The sequence below is a fragment of the Sipha flava genome, unplaced genomic scaffold (assembly GCF_003268045.1).
Source record: "Sipha flava isolate LNK unplaced genomic scaffold, YSA_version1 36_pilon_pilon, whole genome shotgun sequence".
Classification (NCBI taxonomy): Eukaryota; Metazoa; Arthropoda; class Insecta; order Hemiptera; family Aphididae; genus Sipha; species Sipha flava.
The window spans coordinates 1,435,204-1,450,520 of NW_020273076.1; the positions used below are offsets into that span (position 1 = coordinate 1,435,204).

General features: G+C 29.0%; 1 protein-coding gene across 2 annotated transcripts in view; it reads right to left on the reverse strand.

Annotated features, from left to right (window-relative positions):
- LOC112687940 (Kv channel-interacting protein 2-like) overlaps positions 1-15,317 on the reverse strand; it is a 325,918-nt gene that overhangs the window by 220,020 nt on the left and 90,581 nt on the right. The window lies entirely within an intron of this gene.

The window sequence follows — 15,317 nt, forward strand, 5'->3', positions numbered from 1 at the left end:
GGTGTGTTTATGAGCGACGGGGGAAGCTGGCCTAGACCTTTTTTGTGGAATTACTGTACATTTAGTTTGCATGTTTTTAATTGTCATATGGAAAATATTTGTTTATTTCATTTGTTTTTTTAGTCACTTAGTTTTACATCACAATATTGAATCTACATTGATGCCATTGATACGTGCTGTATAAATCTTGAATGCTATGATTTTTTCAAATTTAGGTTAAAGATCAAGTGTGAGCCAAGAACGATGAATTGCATTAGCAACGTTCAACACGCATTTTATTCATGTATGTAAATGTTAACGATATGTTTGCTACACCTGAAATGAGAAACGTAAATGGATTTTTTATTTTTAATTAATATTATAATATATTATCACGTATAATGTTGTTAATTATTAGCATATTATATCGTGTACAACTGAATAAAGGATACTAATACATTATTTGAGTTTTAATAAATTAATACTAAAAAATTAAATTATCAAGATTAGATATTTTACCAACACCCTTGAAATTGTTCGGCGTATTCGGTTCTCGTGTATTCGTTACACGTTTCTATTAAGACTATTTTATAATTTTACCTGATTAGTTGAACTTGACTGGAATGCCAAAAGCGAGGGGACCTCTTCCTGTGTGTATATCGTATCAAGGACACGTGCGTTATTCTACTTATATATAGATCACTATTTTAATTATTTCAATAATGTCATTTTGTTTAGTTTTTTTTATTTTTCTTCTTTTCTTCTTCTTCTTCTTCTTTTTTTTTTTTTTAATTACTTCAGCCTCTTTTAAAAATGTTCAAGGCTATCTACTGTAAGCAGTGTATAAAGGAAGTGCCCAATGTGGATAACTATAATGATCGCAATCGATTATATATCTGCTCCAGTGATCTGGTTCTTGTATAAAACATATACCATAATAATCACGTCGATTGTTTTATTTCATTTTTGTAGGTCATTCGGCTGAAGCGATTACTGTCTGAATCAATTTTGTATATAATACTTGTGTGTCTGTATTTAGCTACGGAAATTACAATAACATGTAATTTACAAAAGTTGACTCAATATTTAAATGCAATTTAAATATATATATTCTTTTTAGCTATCTTTGATCATTATTAGTAAAATACATTTCACGCATCACTTAAAATCTATAAATCAATATTTTTTCTCTTATGTGCGTTTATTATTAGTCTTACAATTTTTTTGTTTTATATTGTTTTTTAATCATACATTTATATTTTTATATATACGAGTATAAAAATATAAGAACATTTTTTTTTTCTATTCAAGTAAATGATTTTTCTTCCTCCGATTATCTTCAACAGGTGAATAAAATTACTCCATTTACAAGAATATGTAATTAATTAGTTTTTTTTATTATTATTATTATCATCATCGATTCCAAACACTTAATTTCAATTGACTGCTTAGTAATTTATTGATTTCAAATAGTATAACATACGATATCTTTTATTAAATTTCATAATACCATCAAACAATAGTTAATGTCAATTGATAAGTAATTTTATTACACAAGATTTACATAAATCGGTTAATTGAGTATACTTATTATATATTTGGGTTACTTCATTATACGTTTTAGCTGTATTATGATGAAATCAAATAAAACTGGAGCTCATTATAAAAAAAAACAATCTTTTTTACAAAGAAATTTAAATTTTTTTCGTATACGAAATTACTTTAAATGATTTTATATACATTTTAATTATAAAACTATGAAATAAAATTTTCTTTATATTTTTATTACTTTGTGAAATATTTGAGTGAATCTTAAAAAAGCACAATACATTTATGTTTATCGTCACTATTGTGGTGAAATGGAGTAATTTCATTTCTAATGGATTTATCCTTGGATTTCATTTGATTGAACTTTAGACACCTGCTATGAACTCAAATTTTGTATTGTTAGGTTAAATATATCATCGGTTTGTATGGCTATCTAAAATTGCAGCTCTAACAGTTGGTAAATTTAATATTAACAGGATTTAATTTATATTTAATCGGGTTATAATAATTACTTATAATACCATCAGATTTTGTATCTGAATCTACATAAAAAGTTTGTATTTTTAGTACATAGCAGTAAGTTCATGTATTAATTCAATATTTACGTTTAATTACACAATATCATTAATCTTTGTATTTTAATTATAATTGTATTTCTCCCTTTCTATACACACGTGTGAATAGAAAACAAATGATTGTTACAATATGCATTTGAACTGTAATTAAATAATACAATTGCGCAATTTTAAGATATGGGTGTGTATACGATACATAATATAATATAATCACATTCAAACCATTTACCATGTACGAATCGTTCAACAAAAATTGTAATTATTATATATCTAAGGAATAAGAACACCTAATTTGTTCGTTTGTTTTAATTTCTAAACGTATTTTTATTTGAAACCAAGTGTATTAATAATTCATTTTTTTAGATGTTCGATAATTACTACGTCGATCTAAACGTTTGATAGATAATATCTATACATTTTGTTGACATTCTCATTTGTTGAATTCTCTTGACCCAATTACGCAATGCATATGAACCCGAAAAAAAAAATATTTATGCTGAATTATTTTCCGTCCGCGGCTACCTAGTTTACAAACTAGTACGAGTTTATACCACCTATAAGGCGTAGGAAGAAAAAAAAAAATAAAAAATAACTCGCTGTCTGTTATCGTATCTTGTGACCAGTAATGTTTTTTAATCAGCTGTAATCGTGCACGAACATAATTATTGTACGGACTTAAGTCGATAACTATTTGCTAACATTTAACGTTTACATGTGCGCATGTATGGGTAATTGATGACAACGAAGTTGATTTTATTATTGCTTCACACACTTCTACACACGAGATGAAAAGATTTATTTAATAAAAAAATTAGGTCAAATGTATGTGTACAGGTTAGATTAGGATTTATGCTGACGTGTATTTTGGAATATTATTATATCTATGGATTATAATCCTCTAAGTTCTACAAGTCCTCATTCTCATACTTTCACGGTCTAAATCCAATGATTATTTAATGGAAATTAATCTTACACATCTAAAGATTTATTTTAACTAAATAAATAATGAAGTAAACGCTGCTCGAAATTTTTAAAATGAACGAATTCTTCAACAAATTCATTCCGTAATGTGGATAATGTGGATGAAATAAACAATTGGTCTACAAAGTTGTATGAAATGTAATGTTTTTATAGAATTATGATTTTTATTTCATTTTTTATTTCAAGTTTAGAGTAACAATAATTATACAATTACGAAATGATTTCCATAACCTTAAACAGTTTTATAACTCATTTGAATTTTAAAATGTACAAAACGAAATAATATTTTTTCTTCGTTTATCCCTTGTTTAGCTAATTGAATGAACGATAAACATGAATAAACGAATAAGAAAATTATATTTGAATAACTTCAAGATTTTAGCATATAAATGTTTTTTTTTTTTTTATAATATTATATTGAAGTTTTAAAATTTTTAACCAACACGACAGTAGGATTGGATATAATCTTATAATCTTATGCGTGTACAATGTACTTACACCGTAATAGCATGAGATAAAGATTGAATTATTCGTCGGCTTCAAATTAGAGGTGATATTCATTAACTTATTAACGTTAAACCTTGTTTGAGTAATGATATTATGTTCGAGGATGGAAGATATTATGATCCGTTACAGCGAATTTGTGGATCCAGGAAAAGTAAGAAGGTTTACCATAATCGGCTGTCGCCAAAACCCCGCTTAGTGACGGGGCCTGAAATAATGCGGAATTATGAATTTTGAAACGTGCATTTTATTTACGTTGTTGTTTTTTTCTCTTAAATAAATATACTCGCTCTTAAGATGCGTACTTCTTTACCGCAAAAGAGCGACGACGACGGCGATGATGATAATATTGTTGTTATGCAGACTCTTTGGTGTAGTCCATCAATCAAATTGAAAATTCACGGTTGCCGAGGAGACACGCGTTATTGCAATTACCTAATAGAAATGAATATCGTGTAACTTATTGACCGCAATTCAAATAGATTTCCACGTAGGTCACACTAAATATATTTACAGATCATGTTATATAAAATTCCATGATTTTTTTTTTTTTTTTATTTATATTTATCCACGGCCAGTGGTTACATATTGACTTTTCATTAGCTTATATTTACGGTTATGACGACGTGTTCGTTGACAGCTTATAAATGTTCGGTGTCTTCATATACGGGTTTAACGCATGCCAGCATATTACCATAATGCATTTGTTACCTAGGCGTACATTTATGCGAAAAAATAATAACGGTCATGTGCCTGTCCGATTTATTACAATTCAGTTGATATTATAATATATTATTTTATAGGTTTTGTATTCATATATTACCCAGTAAAGATATTTATTTATACGCGTGGTCGTGACTCCATCGAGGAATTAAGGAAAAAAAAGAAGATTTTTTTGTATTTTATTTTACATTTCACATTTACCTCGATCGTCTCGTTTTCCGCACGACGATAATTCGCCGTATAAAAAGGCAACGCAACCCGTAGTGTTCGCAGAGAAATGCCGAGAGATAATGTTGTATTGTAGTGCGACGTATTTCATGATGATGGAAATGCGCTCTTGTGTCCGAGCAGAATAATTAATGAAGATCCTTTTAAAGGGCTTTGCAACTAGACAGGGGTTTTTGATACGAGAAAAGCCAGACGCCATTGTTTGAGGACTTCTACGACTTTAACACTAAGAAATGGTGAGAAAGGATTTTCTAACAAACAACCGTCTTGAAAAATGCCGCAAACGAGTTGAGTTCGTGTTTCATAGTTAGTGATACAAATGTGAAATTAAACACGAATCACAGTGATATGCATTTAAATTTAGTTCGGATGTTCAAAGAACATCTCATTTTAGATAGAACGAGAAGAATAAGTGCATACGACGTTTTTCACAAGTTAATTGCGTTTGCTGTAATCATTATATTCATAAGAACTTTAAAAGCGCGTGAGTGACAAGAATAAAATTATAGCAAAACAAGTACTTGCATTTGAAATTCACACGTCAAGCTTTTACCATAAGGATGATTGCAGTGAATTATTGTAGTCTATAGAGTTGTATTTTTTTCAACATATAGCATTATTGTAACAATATTTATTGTTGTTATTTATTGTTATTAATGCATATGCTCAAGATGAATATTCATACAAATCATTGGTACTGTTATCAATGTTATATAACTAAGCAGTTTGATTAATGTGATATTGTATCACACCAACAAACCCATCGAGGCTATTACTTGCGAAACCTAAGAAAGTTGTTACATTTAATCATGCTTTATTCGTTTATAATTTACCCATAAATCACGTATAAATTGTTATGGTTAGCGTTATGAAAAAAAATAATCGTCTTGTACGAAAGCGCTAAAATCTTTTTTTTGATTTGGATTTTCTTCATGCATCGAAGTATCTTATGGTTTTGCACATTTACTGATTAGACAGTGTTTTTTTTCGACAATTCTCTGGGGGAAGGGTGGGCTAAACTCCTTGGAGAACAATTTAAAGAACTGTAAAGAAATATCAAATATTATAAACATTTAATTTTGATACCATACTGATCGATCTAAAATCATCAGATACGAGCCAACACCATACTCTATTTATTTATGTAATATAAATTAACCCCAATTTTTTTCAAATACCCACCCAGAGAAAATTGTCTGACAGAAACACTGTTCTAGAAACATACATTGATTCTAGTATATTTCCTTCTAAAATGTAGGCTGAAATTCTGAATAATGATAATAATATACGGACTACAAATGTAGCTGAATCATATTATTGATATTTAAAAGATTAATTTTTCGTGGCTCATTGTTCCGTTCATGTAGTAATTGATGTACTATTAAAATTACGAAGCAAAACCTATTTATTTATGAACTCTTCTAATCACAAAAAATTAAAAGTAGGTATACACGGAGACATAATTGTACAACAAAAAAAATAACCAGGATACTAAAATAGGTCGTTAAGAATGTATGAAAACATTGAATTAAAACATCAACCGATTATTAAAATTATATTTATTTTCATTTATTTTTAAGTATATTTTATTTTTAAATACTTATATAAATTATTAATACTGGTGGAAATTATATGTAAATTGTTGCACCTTGGGCACTTGTATCATATAACTATTGTTATTTGGTCAGGTATTTTTTATTGTATTTTATTTTCTATTCGTTTAATGTTGTAGTAGATCTCTGCACCATTTGCGACTAATATAATTTACCTGGAATTCAGATGGGTGAAAGGTTTTTAATTAAAGGAATAATATTAATCTAAATTTTTTTTTCGTCGTAAGACACTAAACGAGAAAAATTAAATCGTCCAAAACAGGAGTGTTGTCGATACTCCGGGTTATATAATCGAAAACAATCATTATTGTATTGTAATCGATTATACTTTCACGTAATCGAACGACAACATCGAGATACAATAATATTACATAAAAAAAAAAAAAAAACCTCTTTTAAATACATAAACGAATAACAAAACTGGATCACATGTGCGTAATACACACGCGCGATGTTCGAAATTTCGTCGAAACGTCGCCCGAGGGACGCGTGTCACCGAGACGCACCGGATTCGACGTCGGACCGGCTATTGCGTTATAATATTATACGCATCGCCGTCGGCATTTTACCCGCCTAATGATAAATTTTCGCAGCTGCAGGACGGGACGTCGCGCACAGTCCTGTGGCGCACACGAGAGCGTAATGTATTACGTACCGTAACCGCAGTGCGTCGGTCGTGTTACACATTATTTATCCATTTTTTTTTCTTTTTTTTTTCTCCGCGCGCGTATTATCATAATGTTTTCGCTGCACACACCGTTGCTGTCCGCTTTCGGATATAATAAACACGTGTACGTCGTCCGAGACAGATATCGGTCGCTCGCCCGAGAACCGGTTACACGTCTGACGGTGCCCCGATGCCGCTCGCTTTCTTCGTCACAGTGGGTTTGCACCGGAGGAGACAGCGCTTGCTCCCCCCCCCCCAGCACGACCGGTGGCAACAGAGGTTTCAAAATGTCGACCGGGTGACGCAAACGATAGCAAAAACGGTTCGCTTTTCTCGTCGCACGGCCGTTGAATACCCGAAGAGGCGAAACTCTACTGGAATCCGTTCGCGCCCGTGGAAAACGTTACCGAAACGTATTACGACGCGATCGGACTACACACGTTACAACGGGTGCTTTTACGACGCAATATTATTGGGATCGGCCTTTTTTTTCCTACCGTTATTGTTTATCGACCGCTTCAGGGATCGTGCGTTGCTGCGAGTAGTGCAATAAACGTGTACGCGACGACTTCGTATTCGTGGATAACGTCTGCGGGTCAGACGATGTACGACGGTACGCGAATGCAATCGGTAGCAACGGTCCGTGACCGAACGGCGGAGATTGTCGCCGGTACGAGCGCAGAAAGAAATAGATAAAAAATACAGGACGAGCGAGAAATGTCGGTTGCGCGAAAGAAGGAAAAACAGGAGAGGTCTGGGCGGAGAGTGTGCGAGAGAGACAGACGGATTTCCATTGGATTTTTATTTTTTATTCTCGAACAGGCGCGCACGGTGATCGAGGGTAGAAACAGATTGTCCGCGTCTGTCTAGAAAATGAATGCTAACGCATGATTAATCATCATTTCATCGCGATTTATCCATAATTCATTAGGTGCCACTTTTTCAGTCGTCACCGCGGCGAAATCGCGCTCGCGGACAATAACGATATATATATATGAAATGCGATTAGTTATGGTGTTTTTCCCGGGGAAAGGAAATGGAAAGAAAGAAGACCTCACCTACACATTTCGTACAGTGCGCGCAGTAACGGGTTATCTTCACAACTCGGCCATTGAGTGTGACGTTTTTTCTTCTTTTATTTTATTACCACACTGAACGCCGCTCGTTTTGTACATCGGTGTGTGTTATTTCAGAACGTTGTGTTCAAAGTTTTGTTTTAAACGGAAAGAAAAAAAAGGGCGATTGTAAATTGCGCCCACATTTAGTAGGTAGTAAAAATACTACAGTAAATTGCGCCCGGGATTTTTTGAGGTCCAAAACGGGTATAGTAAATTGCGCCCATAGTATCTACTATCTAAGCGACCTTGAATTCATCGTTACCTATTATGTGTATTTTAAAAATACTGTTGTTCATTTATTGGTGGATAAGCCGAACGTTTATCGCTATAATCGATATATATATCGATATCTATACTAGCGATATCAATGCCTTTACGTGTATACAACGACTTTACGTATAGGTAATATTTTAGTAAGCCGTTTATACGCAACAATTAAACATTTTATAAATACTCGTATTATGGATATTATACATATTGAAAGCCAGAAAAAATATGACGTTATAATGTATCAACATTTTAAATTTTCAAAATTAAAACATGAGTTGTTTTCGGGCGAACCAAAGTGGCGATGTGCTGTAAAAAACGTGTTAAGCATTTTTGAAAACAATAGGAGAAAAAAATAACACGCAATTAAAAAATTAATTTTCCTATTTTTATTAAATAATTTATTCACCTCGAGTAAACTAAAAAAAAACATTTTTAGAGGACAATGATAGTCGCCTCCTCGTGGTGTCCTCTGGGTAATGCTAAATGATTATTGTAAAAATAATACTTTTATTGGGCGCAATTTTCTATACAGAAATTTGTAACTGTAAAATACCGGGTGCAATATACAATGGTTTCCCTTCATTAGGCGCAACTTACGTTTGCTCGAAAAAAACAGTCACGCCAACAAAAAGTAACTAAACGATCATACGTTATCATGATGCGCATCGCAGTTGAACACTCACCTTACTCATTCCGGCACGATGGTCAGTACTCGCCTAATGTTTCCACTTTTTGAGTGGCGTTTAGTGGTGTTAACCGCCTACAAAATATTTTACTGATTTTCCTGATTGGAAGTTAGCATTGTTGACCACCAAAATCAATCGGGTCATGTAAAACAATATGACGTGTGATATATCGATATTTTATATTAATAAATACATTTTGATTTTATCCAGTTTTGTAAAAATATCAAGGTTGAATTTCAATCCTTCGACGTCCACAATTATTGAATCGATATCATGGTTATGTATTTACTTATCACATATTTAGCCTATTTTGTTGTTTTCAACGACTTAATCCCTTCCCATTACGTGTAACTTCGTCATTTTTGATAGTCAACTACACTAACTACTCTATGCAGTTGATGTCTGCATCTATATAATTATTATATTACCCTTTATTTAACTTTTATTTTAATTTGATTCACGTATGTATTCTTATTTGTGTAATATATATATTCATTTTTTTAATATGGTCTTCAATTTACTCTTCTGGTAAATACACATTTAGTTTTGTTTAATTTGTTAATAACGTAGATTGCATAGTAAAAAATATTGCCTAATTTTTAGAAATGTTCCGTCGTACTAGAAAGTTTAAATAAAAAAGATATTGAAAATTATTTAGGTAATGTTTGAAGATATACGTCAATCAATTCGCTCAATCTGGACTTGTTCTGTATGCGAAGTAAATTATAATAAGTAATGAGAAAAGAATACAATTGTTTCATGATTTTCATAAAATAAAAATAATAACTATGCAGTATGGTTAGTTACAGTAGGTTATTTACAGAACGTATTTTTTTATAGTTTTAATTTTATAATTAAGTTATTATTTAATTATTTATTTGGTATGATAAAAGGTGAAACTGTACGAACATTTAATTAGAAAATTAACTCTAAAGTAATTTATTGCTATATTCATGTCTTTGGTATGTATATATATATATTAAGTTTTTTAGCAAAAATAAAAAAACCATGCAACTAATGTACTTATTTTGGTTTGTCGCTCTATGTCGGAAAGTTGATTTGCGAAATTTTTTTTTTTACAGTACGAATTCCTCGGGAGGTCGACATTCGTGCGCAAAAATGTATTATAATTGCCACTACAAAAAAAAAAAAAAAAAAAACAAAACACGTAGACATCATATTTATTTAAACAAAGCGTGTAAAACGCTAAGAGCCGTTCGTTTATTTACAAACTTAACATTACATAATTGTCCCTGTGAAATATGTAACGTGTAAATAGCAGAAATACGAAAAAGAACATTCGAAACGTGTTATAAAAGCGTGGAGCGTATAGTATTAGGTTGTTTCTTCTTACACACGAGGACTTCTCGGCCTAACCGAACATTATATTAAGTACACGAAATAGATAATCACTCATTTGGGTAATATTAATCCTTGAAAGAATTAAATAACGTAATTAAGAATTAAATAAATGAAATAACTTGTAATACATTTGTGGAGATGTCATGTGAAGTGTACAACAAAGTGTTAACAAAACAATACATAATTTATGAATTATAATTCAATATTTGATTCATATATAAATGTACCGTTATCTACTTCTATGAGATCATACATAATATTGCTGTTTAACTTAAACATAAAACTATACCATTTCATAGATTACAATTAAATATAGACATTTTTTTTAAATAAGATTTAATTAGAAGATATTTTTAAAAATTTACATTCCCTTCGATACCGTTTAAATTTTATGCAATCGTTGAAGTAAAAATAAAAATGAATTTTTTTTTTGTTTTGATTATTTTAGATAAATCGCATCAACAAAAAAATACAATTCAATTATTGCAGTATTTATGCCTAAGAATTTTGTTACATATAATTGCAATCATACTGAAAATATATGTTATTTTAAGTGTAATTATTATGCTGACTCAATCGCATTTATTTACACACACTCCAAAATGACGATGAATCATTCAATTGTAATTAATTATATAAAGTTAAAATAATGTATAACGCTAGTTACTTACGAATTTCTACACATATATAAATGTATATATTTTTTAGTCAAAATTAAACGTCAGTGTGTTATATAAACTTAAATTTTTTTAAATATAAAATTAGGTTATTTCACTTACTTATGATTGTATTTTAAATATTAATGAATATTGTGTTGATTAGTGATTATATCATATTCATTAAATAATATTCATATTTACTATTGCAGTTTGGTTATACAAGTAAAAAATTATCATAATAGCTGGCATTGGTCCCAATAGATTCTATAGAAACTCATATGATTATGCATACAACTATTTAAAATGCAATCAAGTATCAAAACAGGTAATTTGATCTAACACAACATTTGTGTAATATAATACATATTATTGAATATAGAAATTAAGGTTAACTAGGTGAAATTTTAAGTGAATAAATGTAACAAAAATAGCTTAATTCTTAAGATAAACGAGTTAAACTTTAAAAGTAATTACGCTTAAAAACTGGATTGGACAGTTTTAGTCATTATTAACACATTAATAAAATTGAACAATTTACATAATACAAATTAAATATAGTTTACCTGTATGAAATTTAAATTTAGTTTTATGATTTATAATGGCTAAAAGGAAATGACTAATTTAAAACATTATTTTACTTTCTAAGTATTATTATTAATTAAATGCATTCTAAAAATAAATACTATTCTCGAATATTAGCTTATATTTATGATGTAAATTGTAATTTCACTTATAGAGATTCTGATAATATATATTTTTATATTTAAATTTATATTATACGGAGTTAATACCACGCATAAAACATTTTTTGCTAAATAATTGTTAATATCATACTAACGTTATGGTTGTTATTTTTAAATTTGAAAACAATATAAAAAATTAAGAAAAACTAAGAAATCAACTTTTGAGAAGTATTAATATTTTGGGCGAATTGTTAAATTGTTTATTTATGTATTACCCTTTGAACATTCATACAATTTCTATAGTAGTTCTTTAAAAATAAAACTACTCAGTAAAAAGTGAAATGGTTTTTTTCTTTGCTCAGAATTTAAGTACAACTTTCAAAAAATTTTTATTATTTTATTTATGCGATTGTAACTATTTGTAAAATTTTCTATTTAATTACTATTGAATAAATTATAATTTAATAATCCACTTTGTAAAATAGATTGGTTCAAAAATATTGAATTTGTTTGAACAAAATTGCCCAAAGGGTTCATTATAAATTATGATTTTAATAATCAAATAAATGAACCTACAAGTCATAATATTATTTTATTTACGTGGTTTAAGTAATGATTTTATTATATATGACAATTATTACTCGTATTTTACTTGTTTTTATTATATTTATGGTTATGACCATGCTATTAAATTTTATTCCGTGATATTTTAAAGCATTTGAAATGGAAAATTTTATAAATATATTAGGACTGGAATTCTTTCGAAGTCTTTAATTAAATTTTAACTACGATTTCGTAAGAAATATTTCGTTTAAGTTAAAATGAAAGTTAAAATGAATATATATATTTCCTTCATTGATCAATGTCGTTTGTAAATATACGGAAATTTAAAAATATTCGCGTGTTCACCGTGTTACTAGATAGAAGGTCGGGTCAACAAAAAATTAATACTTTTAATAATCTGATTACAACTGTTGGAGCAGAAAATTATAACGTGGCTGTAGATGTGGTAATATCAAACATCAGGTATTATTATAATTATTCAAGGTGGTTATAATTTTTTATAATATTCAATTTCGGATAATCATGTATTCAACTGATTTTTGTAATATTAAAGAAAAATAACCGTTTGTATAAAAATCCAAAATGAGAACTGCAATTCTACAGTTAATCAAAAAATTGCTTCAATATAACAGAAGCAATGTATATTATTTTATATGACTTAAATTTTTATTATACTGTGATTTAACTATATTTATTTTCATTGAAAAACATTAGGTCGTTAAGGTTTGAACAAGAACGAAAATTAAATTGCTTCAGTTAATAATAGTATCTTTTACTGTTATTGTCAATAATATTATTTAATAAAGAAATAATAAATTTAAATAGTTTAGAAGAGTTGAACATTTAGAATTAATGATGTTTAGTTTTCACTACTGTTTGCAGATATAGATTTTATTGCACATCAAAGGGGTTGAGGTCCAACAATTTAGCTACTTGTCTTGATGATATCTATTACATTAAACAATTTTAATTTACAGATTGTATTTTAAGTCTCTCATCAATACATTTTTTAATTTATGCGGTTTACAATAATGACATTGATATAGTTTATGGTATCAATTTTATTCTGAAACTTTCATAAAAATATATAATAACGAAGAGAATAATAATTAAAAAATAACTTAAAGCCTAAATAACCAATTTTTAGTGTAATTATTCAATGACGATTCAAAAGTTTAGCTATATTTTATGAAAATTATAACAATAGTGTTAAAGCTTAATTATTATAAATTAATTCAAAGGAGATAGAATATTAAAAATAAAAATATTAAATATCGTACATATAACTATTATATATTATTTAAGTATTCAATCGTTTTTTTTCAATCAATAATGATTTGCGTAATAATATTATCGATTGGTAGAAATGTATCCCTTTCAGACGAATTCGGATACAAGATGCCGGGATGATGCCGCTGTGCCTATAATGTCATTTGTTTCTCCACAGTTTATTGTTAATTCGGCAACTGATTGCGTTAAATGGTCATAATTAACATATCCTTATACAACATAATCACCCAATAACAATTGCCGTCGTATTTGTAGTCCGATGACCGTCAAGCTATAGTAAAATATATAGAATTGAAGATTAGTACCGTATTGTATGCTTAAATGTAGTACATCGTAACCGTGTTGATGGTTCCTTTCATTATACGTCGTGTGTTTTCGACCTGTCCGTTCAAATTGGTTATCAGAGTACACGAATCGGATCAATTATTATTATTATTTTCGTTATAATACGCACATTATCGTATGTGTAATGCAAAACGCACGATTCGACGGACAATTATTGTGTACGATTATACTTACGTACACGTTATTATAGCGTTCAAACGCGATCTCTCGTCCCGATGCAACTCATTGTAAACTTATTATTATTTTACAAACACAATCGAACCTCTATTGAACGAAATTATCCATAAAACGAATCGATTCTTCGAACCATGATATTTCACAAATAGAAAAAAATAAATGTCAATCCAACGAAATAAATTTCTATTAAACGAATTAATTTTATATTGATATTCTAGAATACATTTTAAGCTACAGTATAGCGTATACACTCGTAATAATTTTGGGTAATAACGTAATGAGGAATGAGGTAAGGACACGTCATATTTTATTCATATTAACATAATATTATTAATAATATGATTTATTACTTTACAGTATTATTGTTATTTTGGCTACGTTTCGTACAGTGAAAACAAGTTTTTAAGATAACAACAAATTGTATTTCTATTATTAGTTTTTACTTTTCCAAAACCATAAAGTTCGTTAAATATAGGTTCAGCTGTCTAAAAAGTCACTATATCGTTGTTACAGTGACACATTGCTGTAAGGTATATTATATTGTAGTATACGAACGTGTTTTAATAAAAATAATCAATAACGATATTAAAGAAGAGAAAACAAGTACGCACATTCATTTTTTTTTGTGTTTGGTTAATTTTAAATAGAGCACAACTCAAATTATTATGATAATTTATTCCGAAACAATTTAATCGTTTTATGACGGGAAAAAAAGTTATACTTAAATAATAATAACCACATTTCTTCAAGTACTAACGTATTTGATATTTTTATTGAAAATTGTTGATACGCATCTAAAATATATGTCTAAACATACATTAACCATAAAAACTATGGCCTTATAAATGCTATAAATTGTTTACAACATTAATATTAGACTATTGATAAATAATAAAAAATGTGTTTACCCAATCAAGTATTGAGTCTAAAATACATATTCCATTTATACCTATAATATGAATAAAATAATATTATTATTGATCACAGGTGATGATTATTTGTATAAATATATTATATAATTATGCGTCTAATAAAAATAAAGGAAATCTTCTTTCTTAATAACAACTTCACTGAATAGGTAAATTTGATAAATGTACAACAATAGTGTTATTTTAATTCGTGCTGCAGGATTATGCGAAATAAAATAGCAAATAATTTGTAATCATCAGATTTTACCGACGTTTTTTTACACTTCTATTTTCGCGAGGAGTTAAGTAGAACATTTTCAGAGAAGTTCTAATATTTATTTTTTCTGATATCGAAAAACTATTGTAATTTTTCTAACCGCGCATTCCTATCATACTGCCAGCCAAATAGTGACTATTAATTATTTTGACACGCGATA